The sequence below is a fragment of the Talpa europaea genome, assembly GCF_964194135.1.
Source record: "Talpa europaea genome assembly, chromosome: 3".
In the NCBI taxonomy this organism is placed as follows: Eukaryota; Metazoa; Chordata; class Mammalia; order Eulipotyphla; family Talpidae; genus Talpa; species Talpa europaea.
The window spans coordinates 73,981,265-73,993,678 of NC_140069.1; the positions used below are offsets into that span (position 1 = coordinate 73,981,265).

General features: G+C 35.7%; 1 protein-coding gene across 1 annotated transcript in view; it reads right to left on the reverse strand.

Annotated features, from left to right (window-relative positions):
- Positions 1–12,414, reverse strand: part of SUGCT (succinyl-CoA:glutarate-CoA transferase) — a gene marked incomplete at both ends in the record, with an annotated part of 823,481 nt that overhangs the window by 418,926 nt on the left and 392,141 nt on the right. The window lies entirely within an intron of this gene.

Sequence of the window (12,414 nt, forward strand, 5' to 3'; positions counted from 1 at the left end):
AAATTGGACTTCAGAGTCATAAAAGCTTATTTAATTTCTTTTATTTTCTCTATTAGGTCTCTAGGAAAGAGAGCAAAATTCATAAATGATAGTTACTCTTTTATATTGCTTCTCTGTGAATCCAAACAAAATCCTTTCTCTGTAGAGAAAACTCAACATAGTTTGTAATATATGAAGAAGTTTAGAAATTGCTAATTGTTAAAATAGCAAACCATTTTTGACTAAGTAATTATCAAATTGAATAGTTTTTTTAAGCACTTTAAATAAAATAGATTTTTGACAGCAAGTAAAATGGTTCACTAACATGGATGATCTAGTGGAAATACAGTAGAGATATTTAGTATTATAGACTTCAGCTCCCTTTATATATATCTAGACTTAATCTCAGATCTGCAGATTCCATGGGAAATATACTAGAGGGCCTCCCTGGTGGAGCAGGCTGTTGAGCACAGTGCTGTGAATCTGTCTGCAGCCTCTGAAGTGCAGGTTCGATCCCAGCAACCAAGGGAGATACCCACATGGCATGGCAGACCTCTTCTGCCTCATCCGCTGCTCCCCTAGCAGTGTGTTTCAGTCCATCTGCCTGTTCTGCTCCCCACTCTGTCTCTGGTGAATCCCCTCACCCTCCTGCACATCTGGCCTGTACACCGGTTCTTGTATAAATAAATAAATCTTTACAAAAATATATACTAGAGAAATGCACTTTTCCACAATTTTTTAAAAAATGTAAAACAGTATCAATACTTTAAGTATCAATACTTTTCTTATTATACTCTAATAGAAGAAATTTGCTTTAATGTATTTACTAAAAGATTGACTACTATATGAACAATAATAACATTTAACTATATAAATTTTTTATATAAGGAGTTTACAAAATTTTTTAAAGTTTGAATTACATTTCAGTAGCAATGTAATTAGTCCTAATCATGCAACCATTTACTCTACAACCAACTAGAGAGTGCCTACTATACACCAGCATTGACTGTTATCTTTAAATATAATGCCTACCTTTCCTCTCCATTATGATGAATAAAAGTTTTTCATTATACCTCTTAATTATGGCTCAATAACTATCTCATTTAGTAAACAATAAAATACTTCATTTGTAAATATCAAAAATATTATTTTGTGGTAACACAATCATAAAAGTTTAAATTTCTTCCATTAATCAATTCTTTATATCATATTTTCTTTTCAGTGACTGTTAAAGTCATCTCCTGGCCAAGCATTCCTAAGGTATACATAGATGTATATCACCAGAATGCTATATGAGAGAATAAAAGAGATACTTTTGAGCTTGGAAACTTTTCAATCAGGGTGTCAATTATTTCAGTTTTTATAAACAGAGTGTTAAAATGGTTATTCTGATAAAATTTTCAACACAAGTGAATTTATCACCATTGGATTCACCCAAGTGGCCCAAAAGATCTGTAGAGAGAATACATGTCAGTATTCAAACAAATCCAGGGCTGCAAGCTCAACAAGAGAAAAGTCAGGGGAATAGTTGAAGTTTTAGTATTTATGTAAGCTTTTCACCACTGGGCAAAAGAGAGGAATTTATGTTATGGAAAACAATGGATGCGATTTAGAAATGAGACTGGAAAGAGAAGCAAGGTCTGGAGTTGCATTTGTGACCACTGTTTGTGCATTTGCGTGGGTGTGGGTGTGGAAGTGTTCATAAATGCCTCAAACTAAATCAGTTAGAGACAGAACATTGCTGCATTCCGCTGCTCCCAGTGGACACATTCATCATTTTCTTCTGAAAATTTATCACTTGATCTAACTCTGATGTTGAATCCTTTCTTTTATCTATGCAAAAAAGCTGTAAGCACATGTTTTTATTAACCACAAAAATTCTGCTAAAAAAAGAAAAGAGCTGATCTGAATCACTCAGGATTAGGAGATGTTGAAGGTAAGAAAGAAGGGTGTCCTTATATCCAATTTAGTGAGTCTAGAAGCCAGAGACTCCCCTGGGAAATTACATGGAGACACAAAAAGTTGAAATTTAATTGTAATTTTATTAAATCTACCCATTTATTTAATTCCATACTTTTACTGAATTCACTTGATGGCAGAATAAATATTGCTACTCAAATAGAATCATTTAGATAGAGGAAACATAGCTGCATAAAGATGGATTTGAACTTTAAATTTTCTAGCATCAAAATTTAACTTAAAAAAATAAACAAAAAGGGCCTCCCTGGTGGCAGAAGGGGTTAAGTCTCAGCACTATGAAGCTGTGTGCAGCCACTGCAGCATGAGTTTGATACCAGGCCAGGGAGCTAACTCACATGGTGCAGCAGACCTCTCCTGTCTCTCCCGCGGCCCATTCAGCAGTGTTTTAGTCAGTCTGCCTGTTCTGTGTTTCATTCTGTCTCTGGTGAATCCTCTCACCTCTCCATAGCTCTGGCCTACACACCAGCTCTTGAATACATAAATAAAGAAATCTTTAAAAATAAAATAGAATAAACAAAAAATTTTCCTTTGTATCAAATGGATTAAAGCTGTAGCCAAATCCAAGTTAAGAGAGAATCCCATGAAATGTGTGCCATGAAGGTGGGAGTCAGGAGTAATCATAACATGATGATAATTAAATACTGGTTATTGAATTGTTTAGTCTATATTTTGAAGTTTTTATCCTTATAAGCATGCTATTAAAGTAAGTTTTCATTTCATTTCCACCAAGTGGAAATTCTATTTGGAGAAATTAACTTACACAAATTAATATAGCTATTTTCCCAACATTTTGAGGGTATTATAATTGACAAAAAATGTATATGCTTAGGTTGTACAGATTGTACAGCATGACTTTTTAAGGTGTGTCTATAGTGAGATAATTACTACAATCAAGTTAACTGACACACCCATAACCTCAAAGTTACCATTTTTTAATGTGATAAAAACAGCTAAGATTTACTCTCTTAGCAAATTTTAAATACACAGAGGCCTCCTTTTTGGTGCAAGGGATTGTCTCAGCACTATGAAGATATCAGCAGCCACTGCAGCATGAGATCTATCACTGACTAGGGAGCTGACCCACATGGTGCAGCAGACTTCTCCTGTCTCACCCACTGCTCCCCTCAGCAGTGGATTTAGTAGATCCACGTGTTCTGCTCCCTACTCTGTCTATGGTGAATCCTCTCACTCCCTCCCCCAGACCTCTGGCCTGCACCCCAGCTCTTGTGTGCATAAATAAATAAATCTTAAAATATATGATGACTGGTATTACCTATTATTCCATGCTATTTATCTTATACTTGAAATTTTGTACGCTTTCACTGATAGCTCCCCATTTTCCTTTCCTCTTCCCTCCTGCACCAGTCATTGGCACCTATGATTCTATACTCTGGTCCTATGAGTTCCATATTTTTTTATATTCTATAGCACAGCAAATTTCCTGCCCCAACCTAAGGAAAGGAAGAGTTGGGCAGAGAGGTGAAGATTAAAAAAAACTATGAAAAGGAAAAAAAAAGGAAAAGGAAGAAGTGGACAGAGATAGAAAAACAAGACTGGAGGAGGCACATGGAGCAGAGTGACTTGTGAAGAAGTTACAATGCTTCTCAAGTCACTCTGCTTGGGATACATGGAAGGAAACACTTGAAAGAGATACATGTAGATGAGAGACTCACAGCAGTCTTCATCTAGATTTTGATTTTGCTCTTTTCCTTCCAAACCTGCCTGGTCCCTTCTGCCCCTTTCCTATGTGTTCCCACCAGAAGCTGCCTGAAATCTATAGCAAGCTTTTGTGCTTCAGCTGCCCTGTTTTGGACCAAATATATTTGGCTGGGCCATTACCCATGAGGGAATAGATAATTTAGGGTTTTAAATGGAAACTATACCAGAAAGATGCTGGCCAATACTGGTGACACAGTGTCCCAAAGCATAGGGCAAATTGGAAAACAAGCAGCAGGAGAAAAAAAACTACATGCAACCTAGTAACTCCTCAGGAAAAAGACACACCACAAAAAGAAAATCACCCACCAGATTGCAACGACAGTGACTTGGAAGAACTTCTGAGCCTTCCAGAAAGAAAATTTAAAATTGCCGTGATGAAAATACTGACAGAACTCATTATGGAAAACAACACACAGAAGAATGAAATTGAGTCCCTAAAGAGGGAAGTGAAGGAAATACACGAGATCAAAGGATTAACGGAAGAGCTAAAGAACGCTGGGAAAAGCAGTGATAACAGAATAGATGAAATGGAAGAACAAATAAGCACTCTCCAAGACACATAAATAAAAAAGAATCAAAACAGAAAATGAAAGAGAAGTACAAATGAAAAAGACTAAAGAAAGACTTCGGGAATTATCTGATTCCATGAGGAAAGGAAATATAAGAGTTATAGGAATCCCAGAAGGAAAGGAGAGAGACCTAGGATGAGAGAAAATATACAAGGAAATAATTGAAGAGAACTTCCCAAACGTGAAGGAGCTGAAAATAGATATACAAGAAGTAAGAAGAACACCAAACTTCCATGATGAAAGGAAAAATACAGCAAGACACATAATAGTAAAGCTCCCAAGTATCCAAGACAAGTAAAATATAATGAAGCTGACAAGAGGGAAGAAACAGATAACATTCAAAGGAAAACCAATTGGACTGACACCAGACTTCTCCAAAGAAACACTATGGGCAAGGAGAGAGTGGAGGGATATAGTCAACAGACTCCAAGACAACAAATGCCAAGCAAGAATACTCTATACTGCAAAGCTTTCCTTCCTCTATGAAGAAAGAATAAGGACCTTCCAGATAAATAGAAACTCTGGAATTTCATTACGGCTAATCCTCCATTCCAAAAAATACTACAAGGAGTCCTAAAGCCAGAACCAATAGAGGGATGAATAACAACGAAAGAAAGCAAAAAAAAAAAGTTATTAAAAGAATAAATAAAATCAGAGGAAAGAAAAACACAATGGCAAATACAGATGCTAACATATCAATATTACTTTAAGTGTAAGTGGACTAAACTCTTCAATAAAAAGACAAAGAGTCACAGACTGGATTAAGAAACAAAACCCAACTTTTTGTTGTCTCCAGGAAGCACACTTAACTACAAAAGATAACAATAGACTCAATGTTGGGCCTCCCTGGTGGCAGAGTGGTTGATGGCTGAGTGGCCAAGCTACCCGCAGCCTCTGCAGCACCTGTACAATCCCTGGCTGACGGGCAAAGGTCCCAAATGGCATGCAGACCTCTCCTGTCGCCCGCTGCTCCCCTCAACAGTGTACTTTGTAGTCTGCCTGTTCTGCTCTCCACCCTGGCTCTGGTGGATTCTCTCACCCTCTCATGCTTCTGACTGTACCCCCAGTACTTGTGTAAATAAATAAATAAATCTTTAAAAAAAAAAGACTCAATGTTAAAGGATGGAAAACAATTACAAGTAAATGGACCAAAAAAGAAGGCAGGAACAGCTATACTGATACAGATAAAACAAATTTCAAACTCAAAAAGGTAAAAAGAGGGCCTCCCCGGTGGCACAGCAGTTGAGTTCTGGGCTGTGAAGCTGCCCGCAGCCTCTGCAGCACCGGTTCATTCCCCTGCTGCCAGGCAAGGGTCCCACATGGCGCGTAGAACTCTCTTGCCACCTGCTGCTCCCCTCAGCAGTGTATTTTGTCGGTCTGCCTGTTCTGCTCCCTGCTCTGGCTCTGGTGAATCCTCTCAGCCTCCCGCGCTTCTGACTGTACGCAGTGCTTGTATGAATAAATAAATAAATCTAAAAACAAAACAAAAAAAAAAGGTAAAAAGAGACCCCAGCGATCACTACATTATGATCAAGGGGACACTACTTCAAGAAGAAATAATACTCATTAACATATACTCACCAAATGAAGGAGCACCAAAATATATCAGACAACTATTATCATCTCTGAAAACAGACATCAGAGAAAACACATATGTAGTAGGAGACTTCAACACACCACTATCAACAATGGATAGACCAACAAGACAAAAACTAAGTAAGGACACTAACGCCCTAAATAAGGATCTAGAGCTCATGGGCATAACAGATATCTATAGAACACTAAATCCAAAAAAAATCTGAGTACACATTTTTCTCAAGGGCACACAGATCATTCTCCAGGATCATTCACATACTGGGACACAAGACAAACATCAACAGGTACACCAAGATTGAAATCATACCAACCATCCTCTCTGACCATGAAGGCATCAAACTAGAAATAAACCATAAAAAGAAGGCAAGGAACTCTCCTACCTCATGGAGATTGAAACCCACACTACTGGAAGACCACTGGACTAATGAGGAGATCAAAGAAAAAATAAAAAAATATTTTGAGTTGAATGACAAAGAGGACACCAATATCCTAAGTGTGTGGACCACAGTGAAAGCAGTAATAAGAGGAAAATATATAGCAATAGAGGCTCACATCAAGAAACAAGAAAGAACTCAAAGAAACAGCCTAATCTCAAAGCTCAAAGAACTAGAAAAAAGAAAAACAACAACAACAAAAAAAAACCAGTAGAAGAAAAGAAATAATAAAAGTCAAAGCAGAAATAAATGAAATAGAAACTAAAAAAAACAATCCAAAAGATCAATAAAACCAAAAGTCAGTTGTTCAAAAAAAATAAATAAAATAGACAAACCCCTAGACAGGCTCACAAAGGAAAAATGGGAGAAAGCACAAATAAATAGGATCACAAATTAAAGAGAAGAAATTGCAACAGACACAGCAGAAATCAAAAGAATAATCAGAAACTACTATGAACAGTTATATGCAAACAAGTTCAACAATCTAGAAGAGATGGACAAATTCATACAACTCTACAATCACCCAAAGTTAGATAAAGAAGAAATAGAACACCTAAACAGACCAATTACAAGCAGCGAAATTGAAATGGTAATCAAAAACCTCCCAAAAACAAAAGCCCAGGAACTGATGAATTTACAAAAGAATTCTACCAAACATTTAGAAACGAATTAGTGCCTATATTTCACAAACCGTTTCAAAAAATTGAGAAGGAAGGGATAATACCAAACACATTCTATGAAGCCTACATTATGTTAATACCAAAACTAAACAAGGACAACACAAAAAAAAAGAAATTTACAGTTCAATCTCTCTATGGAACACTGATGCAAAAATCCTCAATAAAATTTTAGCTATCAAAATCCATCAGTGTATCCATAAGATAATTCACCACAATCAAGTAGGATTTATTCCAGGGACAAAAGGATGGTTCAACATCCAAAAATCAATCAATGTAATCCAACACATCAACAAAAAGAAATATAAAAACCAAATGATAATATCAATAGATCCTAAGAAAGCTTTTGACAAAGTGCAACACCCATTCATGATAAAAAAAAAAAAAAACCTAGAAATTCTTGGGATACAAGGAATATACCTCAAAGTCATAAAGGCCATATATGATAAGCCCATAGCCAGTATCATTCTCAATGTTGAAAAGCTGAAAACATATCCATTAAGATCTGGAACAAGACAAGGATATCCACCCTCACCACTGCTTTTCAATGTAATTCTGGAAGTCCTAGCCAGAGCAATAAGACAAGTGAAAGACATACAAGGAATCCAAATAGGAAAGAAGAACTTCAAGTATCACTATTTGCAGATGATATGATAATATACATAGAGAACCCCAAAAACGCCACTGGAAACTAATTAAACAAATCAATCAGTTTAGTAAAGTGGCAGGATAAAAAAATCAACACACGAAAATCAGTAGCCTTCCTATACACAAACAATAAATCTGAAGAAGAAGAAATAAAAAAAAATCCCTTTTATTATTGAAACAAAAAAAAAATCAAATACTTGGGAATAAATCTAACAAAAGAGGTAAATGACCTATACAAAGAAAACTATAAAACACTGTTAAAAGAAATAGAAGAAGACACAAAGAAATGGAAAGATAGCCCCTGCTCATGGATTGGAAGAGTTAACATTATTAAAATGGCTATCCTACCAAAAGCAATATATGAATTCAATGCTATTCCAATAAAAATTTCAATGACATTCTTTAAAGAAATAGAACAATTATTGATGAAATTCATATGGAATCGCCAAAAACCCCAAATAGCCAAAGCGCACCTGAAAAAAAAAAAAAGAATGTAATGGAGGCATCACACTCCCAGACTTCAAACTATAGTGCAAAGTCATAATCATCAAAACAGCATGGTATTGGAACAAGAACAGATACACCAACCAATGGAACTGAAAAGAAAATCCAGAAATAAACCCACAGATTTATGGTCAACTAATCTTTGACAAAGGAGCAAAGACTATGCACTGGAGCAAAGAAAGTTTGTTCAATAAATGGTGCTTGGAAAAAGGGTCGCTATATGCAAAAGAATGAAGCTTGACTACTACCTCACACCATGTACAAAAACCAACTCAAAATGGATTAAAGAACGAGACATAAGACCTGAAACCATAAAAAAAAATAGAGGGAAATATAGGCAAAACCCTATATGACATGCACCTCAAAGACATCTTTACAGACACATCACCCAAAGCAGTGATAGTGAAGGAAAAGATAAACAGCTGGGACTACATCAAATTAAAGAGTTTCTGCATAACCAAAACAAAGAGAAACCCCACTGACTGGGAGAAAATTTTTGCACACAACACTAATGATAAAGGGCTGATCACAAAAATCTACAAAGAGCTGATGAGACTCAACAAAAACAAGGAAAATAATCCAGTCCAACAATGGGCAGAAGAGCTAAAAAGAAAAACTTCTCCAAAGAGGAAATGCAAATGGCTAACAGGCATATGAAAAAATGTTCAACATCACTGTAATCAGCAAAATGCAAATCAAAACTACAATGAGATACCATCTTACACCAGTGAAATGGCACATATTAAAAAAACTAGCAACAACAAATGTTGGCAAGGTTGTGGAGAGAAAGGAACTCTCCTGAATTGCTGGTGGGAGTGAAAATTGGTCCAGCCACTATGGTGAGCAATGTGGAGATTTCTTGACCTACTAAAGATAGGGTTTCCATATGATCCAGCAATTCCACTCCTAAGTATTTACCCAAATGACACAGAAACAGTAATTCCAAAGGGCACATGCATGCCTATGTTTATAGCAGCACTATTTACAATAACTAAACTGTGGAAACAACCCAAATGCCCCCAAATAGTGGATGAGTGGATCAAGAAGATGTGGTACATATGCACAATGGAATATTACTCAGCAATCAAAAAAGATAAACACATGCAGTTTGCAGCAACATGGATGGAGCTAGAAGAGATCATGCTCAGCAAAATAAGTCAGAAAGAAAAAGAAAAATTTGGATGGTCTCACTCATAGCAGGAATTTAGAAAACCTAAATAAGGGACCAGGAAAAAGACCAATTAATACTAAGTAAATATCAAAATCAACAAGCAACTATAAACCAGAGACACACTATGGGGTGGGGAGGGACAGGGAGAGGAAGGGCTAGGGTCAAAATAAGTGGGGTGTGCAATTCTATGGTGAATATAACCAAAATGAAAATGCATACATTGTGCAAAAATGAGAAATGATGTAAGAATTACATAAAATAAAATATTTTTAAAAATAAAATGGAAACTATTTTTCTCTTCTCTACAGTAAACTATTTTTTCTCTTCTCTATTGCACACTAATTGTGTTAAAGTTCATTTCTATTGAAAGTATGTTTTGTCTTTATGCAGTGGATGGCAGAATACATCTAGAGTAGGCAGGTTTGGGATTCTGGGGCCCTCATTCTGCCTGTTTACAATTTCACATGTAAGTGATATCAGTACATATTTGTATTTCTGTGTCCAACTTATTTCACTTAGCCCAAAGGTACCTCTTCACTTCCATTCTATGTATCTCTTGCTGCTTTTAGCAAGAGTTTGCTTTGTGCCAATCATCAAGACAATAAAAATGAAAGTCTCTAAATTCAGAAATTATACACTCTAATGGAGAACGTGACCATGAAAATTGATAGTGTACAATGAGATAGCCAAGATAAACACATGAATGGATAACTTACTTTGAAGTACGAAAAAAAAAAAAAACAGAAAGAAAGGATTCAAAGATGAGATGACATTTGAGCCAGGTGTTGAAAGATTAGTTAGAATATTTTATATGAAAGATGGAAAATAACTTCCAAGCAGAGAGAGCAATGTGTATAAAAACCCAATCTGAAAAAAATCTGAAATCACCTGTTCCCTAAGCAGCAACATATGAAATGGGAAAGTGAAGTTATTATATGAGCATGACGTATCTTGTCTGCTATGCTAAGGATATTGGATCTTTACAGTAATGAGGAATGCAGAGAGGTATTTCAGCAGGGGGCTGTCACAATCAGCACAGAACTAAAGAAAGGAAGGATAAAGATAAGACTGGAGATACTGACAGAAGACAACATAATCTCTCCCTCTGATGCATCTTAAATCTACCATTCTATCAGCATCTTTCATTTTATTGTCAATCATAAGCAAGATTTTATCTTGGAAAAAAAGTTTTTTTTGGTATTCTTATCCCTTCAGTTACCATCCTATTTCTCTTTTCCCAATCCTATCAAAACTGCTTGAGCCTCTAAAATATCTTGTCCTCAATGCCTCTCTACACAATCTCCAAGGGTCACCTGTGCCAATGTATAAATTCAAAATTCTTTTCATAGTCCTGATTTTATGTGCTCTTGGGTAGCACTTGACATTATTGACTCTCCCATTTTAGGTCCTATGACACTACATCTTAGAATTTTTATACTTCTTTGGACATTTCTGGGGGGAAGGGTATTAAGCATTTTACCTTTTCACCACTTATAATTATATTTTCTCTATTATTGTTGATTTATAATAATCAAGTAATCATGCCATATTGATGCAGATGACACCCAAATCCGTATTTCTAGCCCTGATCTTTCCCGGTTCCTTTTTTTCCCATTACCAGAGGATATTTACACTGAGGTGCACTAATGATCCCATAAACACAACATGCTTATTGATGACTTCATTTCCATTTCCTACATAAATCTAACATTTCTCCCTTGCCTTAACTCACACCCTTAGCTAAATGTGGAACCCCTTCTTTTATCATACATTATAAATTATACATAATTCTTCTGCATAATCAACTTTTAAAAGTTAAGGTTTTTTTTCTCTATTCTCACTGTTAATATCACAGTTCAGATCCTTGATTCTTCACATTTGGACTATGGCAATAATTGATTAAAAGCTTATTATCTTCAATTTCTGTTCTGTTAATAAATCACAAGTATTAGATATGTATCAAATCTGCCAAACTATTGTCCTTCCACAGGATCATTATTTCCTCTCACACTGGAAAAGCAGACTGTTTCTTGAACATCACATCCCCAGAACTTAAAACATAGTTGGCATTTGGGAGGAATAAGAGGATCTCAATCACATTAGCTTAAATTAATAGGGTGGATTATTTTTTCCTAAAATCTTGCTGAGGTTAGGTTTATTTAAGTTTTGAGTTTGAGAAAAGGAAGACAAGTTGAGGCTCTAAGATTTATATTACAACATGTCCTCTCATTTCTTTTTCTAAACTTGTCTCTAAGTTCTGTAGAGAAGTATGTCTTATAGAAAATAAAATTTACGTTTACAAAAACTAACCTAAAATAAAATGCTTAACACATAATGCTTCAATTTAGGGACTGCCTATGTAATCCAGAGAATCATAAGATCTCACCAATTCAAAAGACCTTAACATTCATCTATTGTTTTCAATAATTCTACATGATCATCATACTCTGTTCACTGGAAATATTTCTAGTAATAGGGAACATACTCATAGATTACTGTAAGTATTCAGATACAGGAAGTGTCCTACAATAGGTAAGGCAGATGTGGTTGGATTTGGGCTTGAGTCACTGCCCCAAAACCGTAATAAAAAAGTCAAAGAATAACAATTTTTCCAGTCAGAACAACCATTTTTTAAACATGGTACAAGGTTCCGTGCTAAGCAATTTACATGCATTATTTCATTTAATTCTCTCTAAAATAACTTGAAGTGTGTATCATCATAATGTTCATTTTAAAGACAAGCAAACCAAGATTTTGTGAGCTTAAGCTAACTTTAAATTCATTATCAACATTAAGTAGCCAAGCTGTAAGCATATCCTGGGTTCAAAGTCCATGGATTAACCACCATTTTCTACTGCATGACTCTCATCAGTGAAGTCTGGGAGAGTGGACCAGGCATAACTCTAAGTGTTTTGCTGCAGAAGACAAGCCACACAGAGTCTTCAAGTTCAACATATTCTTATATGTTGACCGAGATCATTTTATGTACTAGGTACCACAAGAAATACTTTGCATATTATTTTTAGTCCTGATTATCCTATTAGGTGAGTTTTATAATACCCATGATTGAGGAAACTAAGGCACACAAAAGTCAAATGGGGGAAGCCTCAAAGGCTCAAGTCAATCAGTTGGTGAAA